General features: G+C 41.2%; 1 long non-coding RNA gene, 1 other non-coding gene and 2 pseudogenes across 2 annotated transcripts; 1 reads left to right on the top strand and 3 right to left on the bottom strand.

Annotated features, from left to right (window-relative positions):
• The first annotated feature begins 421 nt into the window (after positions 1–421).
• LOC129651396 (uncharacterized) lies at positions 422–4,887 on the top strand. Its single transcript, XR_008714122.1, has 3 exons — positions 422–720; positions 3,845–3,892; positions 3,972–4,887. It is a non-coding gene; the product is annotated as an uncharacterized LOC129651396 (long non-coding RNA).
• LOC129651981 (U1 spliceosomal RNA) lies at positions 567–728 on the bottom strand. The gene has a single exon (XR_008714468.1). It is a non-coding gene; the product is annotated as a U1 spliceosomal RNA (small nuclear RNA).
• Positions 4,888–8,413: 3,526 nt separating the features above from the next.
• LOC129651395 (40S ribosomal protein S15a-like) lies at positions 8,414–8,791 on the bottom strand (annotated as a pseudogene).
• Positions 8,792–13,686: 4,895 nt separating this feature from the next.
• LOC129650866 (schlafen family member 5-like) lies at positions 13,687–20,687 on the bottom strand (annotated as a pseudogene).
• Positions 20,688–21,432: the final 745 nt, after the last annotated feature.

Genomic DNA, 21,432 nt, shown 5'->3' with positions numbered 1-21,432 from the left:
CCATCACAAGTCGAGGGAGATCTGTAATAGGAAAACATATGAAAGTATAAATAATAGCCGCTCAGTTGTGTCTAACTCTTTGCAACCCCATGGACTGTAGCCTGCCAGGCTCCCCTGTCCATGGAATTCTCCAGGCAAGAATACTGGAGTGGGTTGCCATTTCCACTCCAAAAGATAAAGGGATAAGAATCTAAGCATATTACTACAGAAAGTCATCAAATCACAAAGCAAGTGAGTGAGAGAAGAAAAAAGAAACAGATGAGCTACAAAACAGCAGGAAATGGCAAAATGGTACTAAATACAAACCTATCAATAATTACTTCCTTTTTAAAATGTTTATGTATATATGTAAATAGTTGATTTACAATATTATATAAGTTTTACTATACAACACAGTGATTCACAGTGTTTTGTTTTTTGTTTTGTTTTTTGGCTGTACCACATGGCAATGGGGTCTTAGTTCCAGAACCAAGGATTGGACCTGTGCCCCCTGCAGTGGAAGCACAGGTTGTTAAACGCTGAACCACTGGGAAATTCCCAGACGTTTGTTTTTCAAAGGCCTACCAGGAGGAAGCATGAACGTAGTTTCTCCCTACTACAAATTATGCAGCCGAGTTCCCCACGTTTGGGGAAATGGCAGGGGTCAGCACACCTGGAGTGCAATGGATGAGCCTTGCCCTGGGAAAACCACCTTTGTGATCATGGTATCTCCCCTGCTGGGTAAGTATATGATTCACAATTTTTAAAGGTTATACCTCGTTTATAGTTTTTGTAAAATATTGGCTGTAGTCCTTGTGTTGTACAATATAATCCCTGGAACCTATTTATTTTATACATAGCAATCTGTACCTCTTAATCCCCTACTCTATTCTTCCGTTCCCCCACTTCCTTCTCCCCACTGTATCTGTGGGTCTGTTCCTTTTTTGTTACTAATTTTCATTAGTTTGCGTTATATTTTAGATTCTACATATAAGTGATATCATACACTATTTGTCTTTCTGTCTGACTTATTTTATCCATGTTGTTGCAAAAGGCAAGTTTCATTTTTTGTGGCTGAGTAGTATTCCATTGCTCGGAGAAGGCAATGGCACCCCACTCCAGCACTCTTGCCTGGAAAATCCCATGGACGGAGGAGCCTGGTGAGCCGCAGTCCATGGGGTCGCTAAGAGTCAGACACGACTGAGTGACTTCACTTTGACTTTTCACTTTCATGCATTGGAGAAGGAAATGGCAACCCACTCCAGTGTTCTTGCCTGGAGAATCCCAGGGACGGCGGAGCCCGGTGGGCTGCCGTCTATGGGGTCGCACAGAGTCGAACATGACTGAAGCAACTCAGCAGCAGCAGTATTCCATTGTGTATATATAGCACAACTTCTTTATCCATTCATTGTTGATGGACACTTAGGTTGCTTCTATATTTTGGCAGTTGTAAATAATGCTGCTATGAACATTGGGATTCATATGTCTTTTTTCAAATTAGTTTTTCATTTTTTGGATATATACCCAGGAGTGGCTTCTCTTTTTAGTGATGTGGGAGTTCTCTTTTTAGTCTTTTGAGAAAGCTCCTTACTGTTTTTCACATGCTCGCCAACATTTTTTATTTGTGTTCTTTTTAATGGTAGCCACTCTGGCAGTATACGGTGATATCTCATTGTGGTTTTATTGTGTTTCTCTGATGATTAACAGTGTTGAACCTCTTTCCATGTGCCTGTTGGCCATCTGTTTTGTTTTGTTTTGTTTTCTGAAAAATGTCTATTCAGGTCTTCTGCACATTTTTAAATCATGTTGCTTGCTTTTTGATGTTGTTGTATGAGGTATCTTAATAGTTTGGATTGTAACCCCATATCAGTCATATCATTTGGAAATATTTTCTCCTATTCAGTAGATTGTCTTTTCATTTTGTCAATGTTTTTCTTTACTATGCAAAAGCTTTTAAGTTTCACTACGTTCCATTTACTTACTTTTGCTTTTATTTTCTTTGCTTTAGGCGATAGATCCAAAAACATATATATTGCTACAACTTGTGTCAAAGAGTATTCTGCCTGTGTTTCCTTCTATGAGTTTTATGGTTTCCAGTCTTGTATTTAAGTCTTTAATACATTTTGACATTCTTTTGTAAACAGTGATAGAGAATGTTCTGATTTCATTCTTTTATTAATAAATGGAGCTGTCCAGTTTGCCCAGCACCACTTATTGAAGAGATTATCTTTCCCCCATTGTATATTCTTACCTCCTTTATCATAGATTAACTGACAGGTGCTTGGGTTTATTTCTTGGATTTCTATCCTATTCTATTAATCCATATCTTACATACAAAATTAACTCAAAATGGATTAAAAGCTTTAATGATAGATCTGAAATCATAAAACTCCTAGAAGAAAACATAGGTGGTAAGCTGCTGAGCATCTGTCTTGGTGATTTTGTTTTTTTGAATTGACAACAAAAGCACAGATAACAAAAGCAAAAATAAATAAGCAAGATCACATTAAACTTAAAACCTTGTGTAAAACAAATCAAATCATCAATAAAATTAAAAGGCAACATACCAAATAGGAGAATATATTTGCAAATCATGTGTCTCATAAGGGGTTAACATCCAAAGTATGTAAAGAATTCGTTCAACTCAATAACAACAAAACAATCTAATTTTAAAATGGCACAGAATCTGAATAGGCATTTTCCTGAAGAAGACATACAGATAATAAAGGTACATGAAAAAGTGCTTTAACATCACTAATCATTAGGGAAATGAAAATCAAAACCACAGTGAGATATCCCCTCATACTTGTTAGAATGGCTAAGTCGCTTCAGTCGTGTCTGACTCTGTGCGACCCCATAGACGGCAGCCCACCAGGCTCCCCCATCCCTGGGATTCTCTAGGCAAGAACACTGGAGTGGGTTGCCATTTCCTTCTCCAATGCATGAAAGTGAAAATCAAAGTGAAGTTGCTCAGTCATGTCCAACTCTTAGTGACCCCATGGACTACAGGCTACCAGGCTCCTCCGTCCATGGGATTTTCCAGGCGAGAGTACTGGAGTGGGGTGCCATTGCCTTCTCCACTTGTTAGAATGGCTATCATCAAAAAGACAAGAAATAGCAAGTCTTAGTGAGGACTGAAGGAAAAGGTACCCTTGTGCACTGTTGGGAATATAAATTTGTGCAACCACTATGGAAAGTAGTGTGGAAGTTCCTCAAAAAAATTAAAAGTAGAATGACCATATGATCCCACAGGTTCACTTCTGGGTGTTTATTCAAAGGAAAAAAAAAAGTACTAACTGAAAGATACATGTACCCCTATGTTTATTGCAGCATTATTTACAATAGCCAAGATATGGAAGAAACTTATGTTCCTATATTCTGTATAGCCATTAAACACACACAATGAAACATTATTCAATCATAGAAAAAGAAGGAAATTTTGCCATTTTTGACAATAGGGGTGGATTTTTAGGGCATAATGTTAAGTGAAACAAGACAAAGAAAAACAAATATTATGTGATCTCACTTATATGTGGAATATGAAGACAAAAACCAACCAACCAAAAAAGCTCCCAAGCTCATGAATACAAGGAATAGGGGTGGGGATGGGGTTGCAAAATGGATAAAGTAAGTTAAAAAGCACAAAAGTCCAACTGTAAAATGAATAAATCATGGGATGTTATGTACAGCATGGTGACTATGGTAATGAAAGTGAAAGTTGCTCAGTTCTGTCCAGCTCTTTGTGACCCCATGGACTATGCAGTTCATGGAATTCTCCAGGTCAGAATACTGGAATGGGTAGCTGTTCCCTTCTCCAGGGGATCTTCCCAACCCAGGGACTGAACTCAGGTTTCCCACATTGCAGGTGGATTCTTTACCGGTTGAGTCACCAGGGAAACCCAAGAATACTGAAGTGGGTAGCCTATCCCTTCTCCTTCAAATTCCTGGATCTTCCCGACTCAGGAATCTAACCGGGGTGTCCTGCATTGCAGGTGGATTCTTTACCAGCTGAGCTACCAGAGAAGCCCAACTATGGTAATAGTCTATTGTATATTTGAAGTTTGTTAAGAGAATAAATCTTAAAAGTTTTCACAAGGAAAAAAATGTTGTATTAATATATGGTGATGGATGTCAACTAGACCTACTGTCCAGGGGTGGTCACTTTGCAATATACAGAAATATCTGATCACTGTGTTGTATACCAGCCACTAATATAATGTTATATGCCAATTCTATCTAAAAAGTCAACAGAATAAAAAGAAGATACATGTATAACTGAATCATTTTGCTGTATACCTGAAACTAACACAAAATTTTCAATCAACTATGGTCCAACATAAAATGAAAAATTTAAAAAGTCAACAGAATATTTTCTGCTACTACTGTGAAAGTAATGTGCCCTTTTTTATTCATCTTAAGATTTTTTTCCTTGTCTTTGATGTTTAACAGTTTGATATGCTGTGCCTATGTATATTTTTGTTTCTATTCATTCTGCTTGGGATTCACAGAATGTCAAGTCTACAGCTTTTTCTGTCTTGTCAGCTTTGGAATTTTTTAAAAGTTATCTCTTAAAGAAAATATTGCTCTTATACTTTCTCACATCTCTCCATATTGTGTAAACATTTTACGTTTTTGTTGTGTACCATATGACTATTTTTTAATCTGAATTTTCACTCTTTTTCTCTGCTGCTGCTGCTGCTAAGTAGCTTCAGTCGTGTCCGACTCTGTGCAACCCCAGAGACAGCAGCCCACCAGGCTCCCTCGTCCCTAGGATTCTCCAGGCAAGAACACTGGAGTGGGTTGCAATTTCCTTCTCCAGAAAAATTTTATAAACAACTTTTTCTCTATGTATGCTTAAATCTAAATATTGATTTTTATCAGCCTTTTTTTATTACACTTATTTTTAATTGCGATGTCTTATTTTCATTACATTTATTTTATCTACTTATGTAAAATGACTTTCCATTTATAGTAGCGGTATATAAAAAGTTTTATATAAACAAGATGATTTAAAAATATCAAGTTATTACAGTAAGTACAAAAAAATCTTGAATAATTAACCTTTGAAAATCACTGCAGTAAAGCCAAAGCAACAGTAAATGGTTATAATTAAGAGACTTGGCTCTTAAAAAGAAAAGCCTCACCAATATCTATTCTTTTAATTTTTGTTTTCTTTCTTCTGATTTTATAGCTAACCCACAATGTGACACGTATGTATATACCAAGTGACATGTATGTATATAAACCTTAAATTGTTTAAGATCTATGTGGGCTGTGTTACTGCATTATGGGGAACAACATTAACGAGTATATTTCATGTCTGTTTCACAGCTAACTACTCTACTGTATTTCCAGATGGGCCGATATTTCCACATGACAGATACACATCTCTTTTTCTCTTAATTACTCCACCAATCCTGAGTGTTATAACTATCATTCAGGCCAACAGCAAATACCCTCATTTATTTACTATGAAATAATACAATCCAGGGAAGAAAAAAATCCTCATTCGAACATGGTATTTTTTTGTTTTAGTAACAACTGGGTATATTTCTGATTTGCAGCAAACCCTTACTCAAAAGAAGAAATGATTCATCTTTACATTCCACTTTTTAAGCAGCAGCACTGTTTCCAAGCTGCCACAGCTGTGACTTGCAATGAGTAAGCTCTATCCCCCGTACGGCTCAGCTTCTAAATATGTAAAGTGACAAAGCTAGATCTAGGTAAGTGTGAGAAACCACACCGGCCCTCATGAGTAAAAACACTTCTAAATAACCTGGTGCATGCTGCTCCAACTCTACATATCTGGTTTTCCACATTCTCTTGCAATTTGATATCTTATGGTTTACTGCTTCCTCAGACTCAGACTGGAATAGTAATTAAGGGAATTAATTTAAAAGGCCTTGCTTTTTTGGATTATGAATTAATTTTGGAACAAAATGTAAATGAGATTACATTAGAGCACTTCTTCAAAACCAAATGCTGGGACATGATTATATTTAAAGTCTGGTGCTAAGTCACTTTAGTCGTGTCCGACTCTGGGCAACCCCATAGACGGCAGCCCACCAGGCTCCCCCGTCCCTGGAATTCTCCAGGCAAGAACAGTGGAGTGGGTTGCTTTCAGCTTTCCAGTTCACTAATTTTCTCTTTTGCTGTGTCTAATTTCCTGTTAAACCTATCTGTTAATGTCTAATTTCAATTCAATTCTAGAATTCCTACTGGAGTCTATCAATTCTTTGATGATTTTTTTTCTCCCTTTTTTCCTCTCTTAAGCACATAAATACTAGCTCTTTTCAGTCCTTGTCTGATAATTCCATTATTTGGATTAACTTTGGTCTGTTTCTGTTGGTATGGTTTTTTCCTTCTTTGTCTTCGCCATACAGTCATGTATTTTGGCATGCCAGGTAATTTTCAGTTAAATCCTAGACATTGTATGAAAAAAGGTATAGAGGATCTAAGTGATACTGTCTTCCTCTCAAGAAGATTCATGCTCTCCTTTGCAAGGCCAACAGAGTAACATATGATTATCTTAATCCAGTTAGAGACTTAGCTACTCAAGGAAAGTTTTGACAGTATTTTTAATCTCTGATTTGTATTTGTAAATCTCTAATTTGTCTAAAGCAAAGCAAAGCTGGTTGCCTCAGCTTTAAATTGCCTTCAGACAGATGTTTTATGTATGATAATGGCCTTTTCTAACTGTTCTCAATGGAAATGTTGGTTTGCCACATGCTACTCATTACCGCATACCACTTTTGTGCACTAATAGCAATATCTCAGAATAAAACTTAAATTTTAGTAGATAACCAATACACTCACTGGATTACATTTATAATTTTTATCTGAGCTAAAAATATTTTTATTGTGTCCAATTGCTTGCTGTACATCTTGATATGTCATAGGTACCTAAAAAGTATCCAGATGAACTCTATGCTGTTCCCTCTTTCTTCCAGGTTTAAGGAGACCAAAGAGATGTAAACATTAATTTCAGGGCAGAAGACCTGAATATACATTTTTCCAAAGAAGACATAGAAATGGCTATTTGGCATGTGAAAAGATACTCAGCATCACTAATCACTGCATGTGTGCTCAGCCACTTCAGTCGTTTCTGAGTCTTTGTGACCCTGTGGACTGTAGCCCACCAGGCTCCTCCATCCATGGAATTCTCCAGGCAAGAATACTGGAGTGGGTTGCCATGCCCTCCTCCAGGGGATCTTCCCAACCCAGGGATCAAACCTGCATCTCTTACGTCTTCTGCATTGAGAGGTGGATTCTTTACCACTAGTGCCACCTGGGAAGCCCCACTAATCATTACAGAATCATTATAGAAATGTAAATTAAAACCACAATGAGATATCATCAAAAGTATAGTACAAATAACAAATTTTGACAAGGACGTGGAGAAAAGGGAATACTTGTGCGTTGTTGGCAGGAATGTAAACTAGTGCAGCCGTTATGGAAAACAGTATGGCAGCATCTCAAAAAAACTATATGTATGTATTGCTGTATGACTCAGCAGTTCCACTCCTGGATTTATAACCAAAGAAAACAAAAACACTAATTCAAAAAGACATGCATCCCGATGTTCATAGCAGCATTATTTGTAACAGCCAAGATATGGAAACAACCTACATGTCCATCAATAGATGAATGAATGAATAAGATGTGGTCCATGTATACACAATGGAACACTGCCCAGCCATACAGGAAGAAGGAAATCCTGCCATCTGCACCAACGTGAATGAACGGCAGCACGCCAGGTTTCCCCTGTCCTTCACGATCTTCTGGAGTTTGCTCAAACTCGTGACCATTGAGTCGGTGACGCCATCCAACCATCTCATCTTCTGTCATCCCCTTCTCCTCCTGCCTTCAGTCTTTCCCAGCATCAGGGTCTTCTCCAATGAGTTGGCTCTTCGCCTCAGGTGGTCAAAGTATTGGAACTTCAGCTACAGTCCTTCCAATGAATATTCAGGGTTGATTTCCTTTAGGATTGACTGGTTTGATCTCCTTGATGTCCAAGGGACTCGTCAAATATATGTAGAATCTAAGAAATAAACCAAACAAGTGTATAACAAAACAGATACAGAGAACAAACTAGTGGTTACTAGTGGGGATAAAGAGGGGAAGGGGCATGGGATTAAGAGGTTCAAACTACTGTGTATGAAATAAATAAGCAACAAGCATATATTAGACAACACAGAGAAATATAGGCGTTATTTTGTAATACCAAATGGAACATAATTTGTAAAAAAATTGAATTACTATGTTGAAGATGTATAACTAAGAAAATATTGTAAATAAACTATACTTTGATTTTCAAAGAATTTTTAAAAATCATCTCCTTTCTTTATTTCATTAGGAAGACCTGCATTTGTATCTTCCTATTATTTTTTTTTTAACCGTTAAGGCATTTTATTTGCACGCACGTAGTACATCCCTAGAAAAAGAATCCAAGGATTTTCCCTCCTGTGTGTTTTCATCTTGTTTTTTCATGGTCCATGATGTCAGTTGAGATCGTCAGAACAATGAAACCAAATCAACAGGATGGGAGCAGGTTATTCTGTAACTTTTCTAGCTCTTTGAATTGCACGTCAAATCTGGGGCTGATCCACTTATTTAGCCTGCCTGTGAGGTTCACAATTTTACCAGCCCTGTGATTATCAATTATTTCAAATTTGTCAATGTAACTGCGCTTCATCATCATCGTTAGCAACCTGATGATGACTTTTGGAACATGGCCTGATTGGAACCTGTCATTTACCTCTCTCCTTTTGCCATTGTTGATCCTCTTGAGAGCATCAACCAGGACGTTCATGCACCGTTATGGCAGCACTGAAAGATGGCAGGAAGAGCTCTTCTTGCATTTTTAATAGCATGTTCCACCTGCCAATGCAGGAGAGGCAAGAGATGGGGTTCGATCCCTGGGTGGGGAAGATCTCCTGGAGAAGGAGATGGTAACCCGCTCAGTATTTTTGCTTGTGAAATTCCACGGACAGAGGAGTCTAGCAGTCTACAGTCCATGGGGCTGCAGAGAGTTGGACATGATTGAATGACTAAGCACACACACAAAACATCTGCCAGGCAATAACTCAGAAAACCTTCATGAAAAAGTACATTTGAAAAGATGCAACATGTCATGATTGATGAAGCCAAGAATTTCCACGCTGACAACAGAGACTACCATGAGAAGGAAAAAACATCACTGAAAGGACAAAAATTGCCCAGGAATTTTTTCTGGATTTTCTTGGTCCACTTTCTGACTCGCCACTTGGATTGCAGGGGCCTCCCCACTCCTTACCCTTACATTCAGGAATAGAGTGTGCCAGAGTGGTTTGCGATGATATCCAAAAGCAAAGAGCAGTGCAGGAGGTCAGAGAAAATTCTCCACCTAACATCCCTTGTGACTCTCTGGGGGCTTCCTGGGCTTAGGATGTGGATGGCACTTTAGAGATTAGAGTGCACTGTATTTGGAACATGAGGAGACCCATGTGGCAGAACTATGCCAGGTCTTTTTTAAAAAGAATCACTCCTGCAAGGGTTGACCTCTTAATAAGCACAGCAGACAAAGCTCCTGAAAGAAGTGAGGAAGCAAAGGGTACGGTCCAGAGCAACAAGGCATCTGAGGGGCTGGATGAACACATCAGGTTGGACAGTGACGTCTGCTCCAAACTTAGGAAGGGAGGTCACGTGTGAGATCACTCCAAGGGAGGTCATGTCTGAGATCCCTCTAAGGGTGGCTGGGACAACTGTTGGACAGACTCTTATGCTCTCTCCAGCCTCCAGGATGGAAACACATCTGTATATTCAGAAGGATGATAACTGATTGGAAGGCCTCCCGTCTAAGAAGAAACCATGCCTGTGTGTGAAACCTGCTGTTCTAGGTGCTGGGAATCCTGTGGCAGACGCAAACTCGAATACGTGAACAAAGGACTATAAAAAATGGCAGAGCAAAATATGGTTGTAAAATGGGCAATTTTTTTTTAAGCCTCGCTTTACTCTCCTCCTTCCTGCTAATTTTCAGTCATTGTCCCCATGGACGAAATCAACCAGAATTCAGATGATGATACCATCCAGTCAGCCTCTTGAGGTCCAGAACAGGATGGAGAATGGATCCCAGAGGGAAGATGTTCACAACACATCTTCTCACCCTCCCAAGCATCTACTCTTATCCTTCCTGTGGTTGAAGGGTTAATGTCCCCAACATAGTAAATAAAGTTACCATACCATGGTGTCTATTCAGTCAAATGTTCATCTGAAACCAAAAATGTCATCAATCACCAATCTTCTCATCAGAAGGGGTGGGGGAGAGAGAAACATCAATTAGCACAAAACCCGGCTGCTGCTGAGCCACTTCTGGAGCTGACCTTAGGCCTTGGGTGGTAATTATAGCAGCCTTCCTTCTCCCATCAACTCCTCCAAGTTCTGCCCACCTCGGTGGGATGGGAGTCTTTACCTCTTGGGGTTAAACTTTTATTCCTGTAGGGTCTTAGTCCTGGAACAGCTCTCATCCCACCCCAATGATTGTTTGCTGACCTAGAGAGGTTCCCTCTGGCATTGTCTTGCAGGGTTACCCGAGTCGGGCAGAGGGCAGCAACCATCCATTCTGGTTGAAGGTAGTGCTGTGAGTGGAGGGAAAGCCAGTGAGATAGTGGATGGAGATGCTATGGGAGTCTGAGTTGCCTGCTTTTATAACTTGTTTTGGTCTTGCAGACCCACTTGTGTCCAGTCTCATATAGATGAGTTTCATTTTACGATTGAATTCTACTCTGTACCTTCACTGTGTGATTCAGTGGATCAGATGACCCCTAGGATGTGATGGGATGTCAGTTCACACAGTTACTTGGTGCCCCATGCTCTGAGATTCAGTCTCAATAGGACTCTGTGGGAAGCCAGAGACTGAATGCACACGGACAACACTCGCTGGCAGAAGTGAGCATGGTCTTCCTCCAAAACCACAGGGATTGTTACTGGGGCTTGTTAGAGGCTTTCTTCAGAACTCTGTCTTCTACAGAGCCTTCCATTCCCATTGGGTCTGCTGGGTCATCATGTGAAAATGGCCAGGCATCCTTGCTTTGGTCTTGCTACAGAGTCCTACTCTCTGGACAGCCTTACTGGTAACCAGAATGAAGATTAGAGCTGCATGTCCAAAATTCAGAGAAACCAACCAACCATGAAGCTTTCCTCTTTGTTCAGTTCAGTTCAGTTGCTCAGTCATGTCCGACTCTTTGCGACCCCATGGACACACAAGGCCTCCCTGTCCATCCCCAACTCCCAGAGCTCGCTCAAACTCATGTCCATCGAGTCAGTGATGCCATCCCACCATCCCATCTTCTGTCATCACCTTCTCCTCCTGCTTTCAATCTTTCCCAGCATCAGAGTCTTTTCCAATGGGGCAGTTCTTCCCACCAGGTGGCCAAAGTACTGGAGTTTCAGCTTCAGCACCAGTCCTTATGATGAATATTCAGGACTGATTTCCTTTAGGATGGACTGGTTTGATCTCCTTGCAGTCCAAGGGACTCTCATGAGTCTTCAAAAGCACAGTTCAAAAGCATCAATTCTTCGGCACTCAGCTTTCTTTATAGTCCAACTCTCACATCCATATATGACTACTGGAAAAACCATAGCTTTGACTAGATGGACCTTTATTGGCAAAGTAATGTCTCTGCTTTTTAATATGCTGTCTAGGTTGGTCATAGCTTTTCTCCCAAGGAGCAAGCATCTTTTAATCTCATGGCTGCAGTCACCATCCGAAGTGATTTTGGAGCCCAAGAAAACAAAGTCTCTCACTGTTTCCGTTGTTTCCCCATCAATTTGCCATGAAGTGATGGGACCAGGTGACATGATCTTGGTTTTTTGAATGTTGAGTTTTAAGCCAACTTTTTCACTCTCTTTCACTTTCATCAAGAGGCTCTTTAGTTCTTAGCTTTCTGCCATGAGGGTGGTGTCATCTACATATCTGAGGTTATTGATATTTCTCCTGACAATCTTGATTCCAGCTTGTGCTTCATCCAGCCTGGCATTTTGCATGATATACTCTGCATATAAGTTAAATGAGCAGGGTGACAATATACTTAACATACTCCTTTTCCAATTTAGAACCAGTCTGTTGTTCCATGTCCAGTTCTAACTGTTGCTACTTGACCTGCATACAGGTTTCTCATGAGGCAGGTAAGGTGGTCTGATATTCCCATCTCTTTAAGAATTTTCCAGTTTGTTGTGATCCACACAGTCAAAGGCTTTGGCGTAGTCAATAAAGCAGAAGTAGATATTTTTTCTGGAACTCTCTTGCTTTTTCGAGTGCCCTCTTTGTAGCGGGCACTGAAAAGTCCTGCAGCTCACTTCTTGGTTTTTACCCAAAGAGGTTCAAGACATGTCCACACAGGGACTTCCCTGGTGGTCCTGTTCACTTGGCCTGGAGGGTCGGTCCAAAGCAAAGCTCGAAGTTGACTTTCGGGTTGAAATACTAGGACCTGGAGGCCTTGGTGCAGTGCTGCGGAGCAGACACTTTCGGGTCTTCTGTGCCCCCCAGTCATCCATGTCCAGACCCATGTCCCATTTCAGAAAGCCGGGGCTCAGGAGGTGGCCTTGAAACCCGCCCCTGGGTCTGGCCTCCATGGGGCCGCTCCCTGGACCTCACATCTTCTGTCCATTTGAGAAGCCGGAAGGCCCATGAGTTGGAGGAGAGGCCATTCGTGGTCGACCTTTATATTTTCTGGAGCAGAAGTTCAATAGGCTGCAAGAGCACATAAATATGTTTGGAAAAGGCTCATTGAAACCTTGAGAGTGAATTTTTAAGTTTAAGATTTTAAACATCTTTATATTATCTGAATTTGGGGAATTGCTAATTTTTCTTATTCCTTAAGACATGATCTTTACAAGACAAGACTTAGTCTAATGCAATATATAATATGTATTGAAAACTACAATCACAGTTTAAAAATCCTGCAGTCCGTCCTTAAATGTCAACCTTGACCGTTTTCTTTGACATAGATTAAGGGATTGAGTCTTTGTCTTTTCTCACAAAAGATCAAAGGAGTGTTTTATAAACTGCCTTAAAATCATTACTGTTTTCAAACCATTTAGTTCCTAACATTGTATATTTTATTTAGTGGTTTGGATCTGTGTCTGAAAGAGTTCTGAGTGTCTGGAGCAGGCTCTGAAGCCACACTCCTTCTCAAATAGGACTGGAACCCAGTTGCACCTCAGATTAGAATTTGAACCCAGGATCCCTGGTTCAGGAGGGGATTCAAGCCCACTGTCTTTCAGTTAAAACGTCAGACTTATTGAAGCTCAGGTTTTATCTCCTCACAGAAAGAAGTCAACATGAGGCAAAGCAGTTGGCAAAGAGTGAGTTTATTACCATAGGATGCTTGTGAGAGATACTAGTAGGGAGCCAAGGGAGTGCAACCCCAAGGATAAAGAGGGCTACATTTTTGTAATCAAAGAAATAGTGGGGAGGGGAGAAGACTATCATTTTCTCCTTCTTGAGTAGACATCAAGTCTTGTTACCAAATGTTAGGTCTGTGTGCCTGACACAGTGAGGCCAAACAATACCAGAGAGAGGGTTATTGCAGGGCCATGCAAGGAGATGGGTGGCTCATGCCTTAAAAACCCTGGACTCCCAGAAAGCTTTCAGCAAAGCCCTTTTATAGGAAAGGTGAGGGGAGGGTTGTGGTTAGTTATTGCAAACTTCTCAGTACCAGGTCATGGTCAGATCACAATGTCCTTGTAGACCTCCACCAAAACAAATGTTATTCTCTGTTCTGACAAGAAAGGGCAAGGTCCCAAGACTCGGCTTTCACTTTCCCAGGCCCAGGCCCTGGCTAAGAGGAGGGACTGCCTGTGCAGGCCAGTTACCCTGCCTGGGAGTATTCATCCAGTACCTGGTCTGGGTCTTTTCACCAGGGCCTGGGCCTGGCTAGTGGGTGGCCCTGGTGAGGGCTCTGGAGCTCTGCAAGATACAGCTCTCACTGTGTCCCTGGGACCCCCACTCACCTGCTAGTCCTGAGGCTGGAGGGCCTGGCGGGCCCTGGGGAGAAGGCCGTGATCCACCTCTCACCACACTCTCTGCTGCCAGGACCACTGTGAGGCTGACTGCTAGTGGAGTGGGACCTCTGGCTAAGGGTTGAGCACTATCAACTGCATGCCTACCCCGCCCTCGTTGCAGGCTTATATAGTTAATTTCTCCTCGATCCCTGTATGATATAACCAGGACTGTCAGGGTGCTATTCAGATCATATATATTAGCCAAAGGGTGGTAACATATTCTAGAATATGGTAATCCATCTCAGGTTTCAGTATAAAGTCCCCTTTCACCTGGGTTCTTTCTCCTTTCATCGATATTCCTGTCTTAGCTACATGCGGAAATGCTGCTCTTCAGCATCTCTGACTTCATGGAACAAGATTCAGAAGCCATGTCTGTTGTCTTGTGTTTTAACTGTGAGGTCTTGTGGCTTGAGTGTGCCTCGTGCTTAGATGCACCTGGTAGAGTAGATTGTTGCTAGGTTACTGGATTCTTTTCTTGAGTGGTCATTACCTTAGAACAGTCTCCCAGACCCCCTTAAAATTCCCTCTCTTTCTTTAATCCTCTAGTGGTATTTCAAAACAATTTAATTATCCTGTTACTGCTGCTAAGTCACTTCAGTCGTGTCTGACTCTGTGCGACCCCATAGACGGCAGCCCACCAGGCTCCCCCATCCCTGGGATTCTCCAGGCAAGAACACTGGAGTGGGTTGCCATTTCCTTCTCCAATGCATCAAAGTGAAAAGTGAAAGTGAAGTCGCTCAGTCTTGTCCGACCTTCAGCGACCCCAGGGACTGCAGCCCACCAGGCTCCTCCGTCCATGGGATTTTCCAGGCAAGAGTATTGGAGTGGGGTGCCATTGCCTTCTCCATTAATTATCCTACCCTAGACCTATTTCACGTTCATTGCTGAATAATATTCCATCATGCGAGTATACTATATATATCCATTGTTGTATCAATAGATAATTTGGTTGTTTTCTGTTTGGGACAATTGAGAACAGTTAATCTATGTGTACATGTTGGCATATCTCTAAATATATATAAAAAAAGTATGACTAGAAGTGAAGGTAAATGAATATACATTTCTAAGAAGACCCTGAAATGGACTTTATTTTTCTGAACTTTTAAAGAGATTACCATTGATTTTCTTTTGTCTGATTTTATCTCAGGATTTCCTTTTCCAATGTGCATGCATATCACCTCTTCGAACATCAAAAGTCATGACTTTTGAAAGGAAAAGTGAGGAAGCAGAGGTTTGATTGTATATAGGTTCAAAAATGGACGTGGGGCTGTGAGAAAGAAGACTTCATTAGAGAACCATTATAAGAATGGGGAGGCAGGGGAAGGTGGCAGTAAATTAGAGAGGACCCATATGCACGTGTGAAAAAGGATTTTCCTGAATAAGTAAGTGTGAATTCATAATCAGAAAGGGAAACAAGGGACTTGAATGTGAACACTAGAAAGGGTGTGAAGATAACAAACTGTTAAATCAAACAGCCTTCTGTACCAGCATCTGGTAGGTCTGCTAAGCCAGGGCATCCATTTGTGGAATGCAGGATATTCAAGATAGGCAGAGGGAAAGAGGGGCAATGACCCACCTGCTGTGTCTAGAGGAATTAATAAATCAGGCATCTGCAAATCAGAAGGTACCTCTCCTTCCCCAGATACTAAAACAATAACCTCCCTTTCCTCCTTCCCCACCTCCTCCCACCTCAGCACACATGAACATCACTTGATTTTGCTCCCTGACCTCAGGCTTCTCACCTGATCTGTGCTGCCTGTTCTTTGTGGCCAGCTGTCTCACACAGTAGTCCTTCACCTGATGGAATTGGGCACAAACTCTGCACAGCAGAATCATTCCACCTCGACTGCACAGACATATCCATGGAGGGCCCCCGATCGTGCATTTCAAGGAATGTGATGGCATAGTGCATCTCACACCTCTGGGTTCAGAAATTATGGACTGGCAACTTCCTAATACAGTGATCAACAGAAGCACTCATGGCGGTAAGATCTAGTTTCTTTTTTCACTTCCAGTGACAGTGACTTGAGGGGTCTTATCGTGCACACCAGAAAATATGTACCCTCCCTCAGTGTTTATAAATGCAGAAACACCTGAGGAGACACTCAGTAAAGCATTGGGACTCCTTTGTTGAGAACATCTTAAATTCAACCCGTGTGGACTTTACGTAAGGTTGAGCTTTTCCAGGTACTGAAGGTGGTGAGCACTAGCAAATAAAGCAGCAGCTGAAGCCTCTGTGTTACCTTTATTTTGTACATGAACCTGAGCTTTCTATGGACTTAACACCTTGGAACATGTGTAAGAGTCTGAATCCCGCCTTTGAGGAATGCCAGTGCTTCCTGAGAATTCATGACAACAGTAGACATTCTCTGTCTGTGGTTCAAAGAGGGGCACAGGTAGCTAGTCCTGTAACCGAGGCCTCTGATGTTCCATGATTTCACAGAAATCAGAAAGACATCTCCTGGGTGCAACTCATCTGAACAGCCTTTTGAAAGTTGAAGGCAGATACAGTCATACTCCATGGCTTTCATAATCGTAGACTTTGTTCTCAATCTCAGCCTTGGTCACTCCCCCTCCAGAATTCGGCAGGCAGGTGTTGCATGCACGATGCTTTCTTTCTGCTTTCTTCCGCAGTTGAGGGTTCGTTCCACTCCTGTGCTCATTCCTAGGGGTGACTTTTCCTGCGTTTAAAACATACACAGCAAACTCATTTTCATATCAGTCTTGAGACTCATCTTCTCAACATTTGTGCTGGTCTTACCCTGAAATGTTCTCCTAAAATACAGGAAGACACACCATTAGAACAGGACAAGCACAGGGAAGCAAATTACTATTTTGAGGCTATTCTTTTGAAGTTGGTTCACTTCGTCTATTCCCACAGAACTTGAGCCCAGATTCATACAGGAATTAAGTGTGCAGGACAAGTGGAGAAGCCAAGTCTGACATGAGCCCATTGCCACCAGAGAAATGGTCAAGAGGTGATTTTTCTGCTGTGATTTTGGTAACAGTTTCTGCAATGTTCTCCTTGGACCTGGAAAGCTTTCAGGGTCAGGGTATTTCTAGGGTGCGCTGATGCGTATGGCTTTTCTTGGTGCTTTGTCTTTCCTCTCTCACTTAGACCTGGGCAATCTCAGATTATTTTATAGCCCAAGTTTTGAAAAGAGCAAATCTGATTGAGTTTGTTACTTATCTTTGTTGCAATGGAACAAATTCTTTAGATTTCTCTGGTCCAAGCAGTTCCCATCTTGTGAGGGAAAAAAGTATATTCTATACTTTTTTGCCTTCTCCAATGCAGGAAAGTGAAAAGTGAAAGTGAAGTCGCCGAGTCTTGTCTGACTCTTAGCGACCCCATGGACTGCGGCCCACCAGGCTCCTCCATCCATGGGATTTTCCAGGCAAGAGTACTGGAGTGGGGTGCCATTGCCTTCTCCAATTCTATACTTTAATATATTATATTTTATGTAATAAAAATATATCGTATACACACACACACATTTAGTTTGTTTGGAACTAACAAATTATTGACTATTTGTTGGGAACAACCAGGCTGGCAGGTTGAGGTGTGATTCATCATTTCCTAAATGCAATCCAGTTGTCCCAGCAAATAGGACTGGAACCACTGGATATCTACATACAAAAGAAAAGAACTTCAATTCGTAGTCTTCACACCATTTACAGAAGTGTACTTAAAATGTTTCATAAACCTAAATGTAAAGCCTAAAATCATGTGGAAATAAATGAAGACTGCCCAAATGATAACAAGTAGAGCTCTGTTTACTCAGAGCTCAGTATATTAAGGCACTCGGCCACCCTCATTTGTTTGTGATGGCAGAAACTCGGAAGCTTTATAGTGAAAAGACAGAGAGAGCACTCAGGGATGACCTGATTTGAGGTTGTTCTAAGGAAGCTGCATTGTGGCTCAGCTAGTAAAGAGTCTGCCTGCAATGCGGGAGACCTGGGTTTGATCCCTGGGTTGGGAAGATCCCCTGGAGGAGGGAAAGGCTACCTACCCACTCCAGTATTCTGGCAGTCCATGGGGTTGCAAAGAGTCAGACATGACTGAGCGACTTTTCACTTAGGGAAACTAGAAGTGGGCTTACTGGAAGTGGATTATCTCATATCACTGGTTTGGAGACCTCATTTAGCTTTGTTTGGTTGGGCCAGGGTTGAAAGTGGAGGAAGTAATTTCACAGCTGTTGATCAAGTCCTGACTACTTTTGACTAGTTGCTGCAGGGGTTGTGGTTAGGTTGGGAGGTCAGAGTTGTGAATCAGGTTTGAGTCACAACTAAAGTCTATGATCAGAGGTCTGTTTTGATGTATGATTTGGCCAGTATCCATTTGTATATTCAATCTCTCAGCTTCTGAACTTCCGGAGGAAAACAGAGAATTTTTACCTTGGGTTCAGCAAACAATTCTTAGAGCTGACACTAAATGCATAATACATAAAAGAAAAAAATTGATTTATCGGACTTTAAAAATGCCTGCTTAACAGTGAAAGACACTCTTAAGAGAATTACAATATGAGCCCTTGGCCAGAAGAAACTATGTGTAATTGATTATATGATAAAGAACTTGTATCTCAACTTACTCTTGAAAGGCAATAACAGGAAAACAATGTAAAAATGGATAAAAGAGGGAATTCTCTGGCAGTCCAGTGGTTAGGGCTCCACACTGCCACTTCAGGGTGCTTAGGTTTGATCCCTGGTCAGGGAACTAAATATCCCACAAACTGTGTGGTACAGTCAAAAATCAATTAATTAAATTAATATCTTTTTAAAAACTATACTGAGATAACATCATTAGTCATTAGGGAAATACCAATTAAAACTACCCACCCATTGGAATGGTGAAAATGATTTAACCATACCAGGTGTCTGCAAGGATACGGAGGAAAGGGAACTCTCATATTGCTGTAGCCACGCGTTCTGGGAAACAAACTCGCTCAGAAGGGCAATGCAGATAGTGAAGTGCAGTTTATTACACCGGCGGGCCCAAGGCAGAGTCTCCTTTTAGCCAAGGACCCCGACCAGTTTTTGTGAAAACCTTATATACCCTAAGTGTACGTACCCAAACCCTCCTCCCCAAATTCCTTGAAACTAGTCTGGACAAGGTAAAAGACAGATATGATCAAAGTTAACCCCTGATTCATGTGTCATAACCCTAGATAGTAAAACAGTGGACATTTATCAATAGGCCTGTGGTCATACCCTGATAAGCATAATGGAATTTATGACTCTGTTCTGTTACAGAGATAATTAGCATATTATTTTAGGCGATGGAGAGTCTAGGTAAAAGTCCTGAGGCTCCTTCATGGGCGGAGGGGGGGTCTGGTTTTCCAGTTGGTATGTTGTTTCCATAAATACTGGGCATCTAGCTCAAAGTCCACAGTCCAGCCCAAGATGGAGTCCTGCTTTCAAGATGGAGCCTGTTCTGTCTGTTTCCTCCTTCAATAACACTTTTATTTGTAACAGTCATAAACTGGAAAACCCAAATGCCCAACAACAGAAACAAGTTTTAGTTATCCATATGATGAATTATTGCTCCCTATAAAAAAGGAAAGAACTATTGGTACCCACAACGTGAATAATTCTCAGAATAATTATTCTGAGTGAAAGACGCCAGAAAAAAAGGAGTGCGTATTTGATTCCATTGTATAAAAATCTAGAAAATGGAAATTCTTCTGTAGTGACAGGTAGCAAATCAATTGTTTCTTGCAGATGGTAGCAGAGTATGGAAAAGTAGGAGAGAGAGATTGCAAAAAAGATGGTACGTATGTTTGATATCTTGATTGCAGTGACGGTTTCATATGTCAAAATTTATATAATTTTACATGTTAAATATGTACAGGAGACTTCCCTGGTGGTCCAGTGACTAAGACTCTAAGCTCCCAAAGCAGGCACCCAGGCTCAATCCCTGGTCAGGGAAATAGATCCTACATACTGCAAATAAGAGTTTCCATGCCACAACTATAGATCCCACATCCTGCTACTAAGATCCAGCACAGCCAAATAAATAAATAAACAAATATTTAAATATGTGCAGTTTGTTATTTGTCAAAAATACTCAAATAACTCTATTGAAAACTACATACATGAATGATTTTGAGAAAATAAGTAAAAATATTTTATCATACAGGAAGTCCACTGCATATGAAAGATTTCCGTTTCTCAAGTCCAATTTGTAAGTCCAACAGAGCTGTGGGTTAAGTTTTATTTGGAGGAAAATGAGGACTGCAGCCCAGGAGGCAGCATCTCAGCTCTGAGAGACTGCTCCAAAGCAGCAGTGGGGGAAAGTCCATATATAAGGTTTTGGTGAAAGGGGAGTTCAATACCATGAAGCACTCAATTTACAAAAGGTTTTTTGTTAGTCATGAGGGTCTGATGTCACCATGAAGGGATTTAGTGCTTCTCTAGATATGAGGAGATGCAAGGATTGAGATCATAAAATCTGTTCCTAAAGACATCGACTATCTAAAGACCTGTCTCATCAGGTTCCCTGGAGCACAGAGTGCCTCACCCCACCCTGAACTCTCACAGGGGTTGTTGAAAGTCAACAGCTATAGCGGCATGGGGCTCACTCCGTAGAGGCAGATGGCAAACCCCTTGTCGTTGGCAATGCCCTTGGTAAATGCCAATTTGTAGGTGACAACACATATGACAAACATATGCCAGACATGTGAACCAACTTAAACATGCGAATGCGCATTTACATCTTTGAAAGTCTGAAACTTGAAGATTTGTGTATTAGGGGCCTTTGTTGTTCAGTCACCCGGTCGTGTCTGACTCTGCGACCCCATGGGCTGCAGCACGCCAGGCCTCCCTGTCCCGCACCGTCTCCTGAAGTTTGCCCAAGTTCATGTCCATTGCATCGGCCATCCCAACAGATTCAACCAGAAAGTAGGGGCCTTACTGTAATATAATTGGTTCACAAATCAGTAGGCTGTTTATGTGCCTGCTATTGCTAAGTTTCTTCCCATAGGAACTATATCTCTGATAGAATTAGTGGTATAGAGTCTGAAATTCTGCATACTCCAGATGGAGGCCTTTGCCCCCAGATTCATTTGAGAACAATCACCACCCCACCCTATCCTTTGTTTTGTATATTGTAAAGTTACACTGCTCACACCTGCCAAGTCCTTTCTCAGTGGAAATCAAGTGCTTGGTGTAAAAAACTGCAGGCCCATCTACTACTGAAAATTACCTCAACAAAATAGCAGAAAATGCTCTTTCCTCCCTTACAGGTGCATTAAAACAGAAAGTGTTCCATTTCATAAAACTGCTCTTACAGATTTCTTTTCTAGCAAAGGAATCCTTCAAGACACCTGGTCTTCAGAGGTTGTTACTCTGACCTGGGAACTGTGTATTAACCTTGAGAGATACTGTAACTATGAACCATTGTTTACTTAGCGT

This window comes from Bubalus kerabau, chromosome 4, assembly GCF_029407905.1.
Source record: "Bubalus kerabau isolate K-KA32 ecotype Philippines breed swamp buffalo chromosome 4, PCC_UOA_SB_1v2, whole genome shotgun sequence".
Taxonomy (NCBI): Eukaryota; Metazoa; Chordata; class Mammalia; order Artiodactyla; family Bovidae; genus Bubalus; species Bubalus kerabau.
This window is presented reverse-complemented; position numbering and strand designations above follow the sequence as displayed.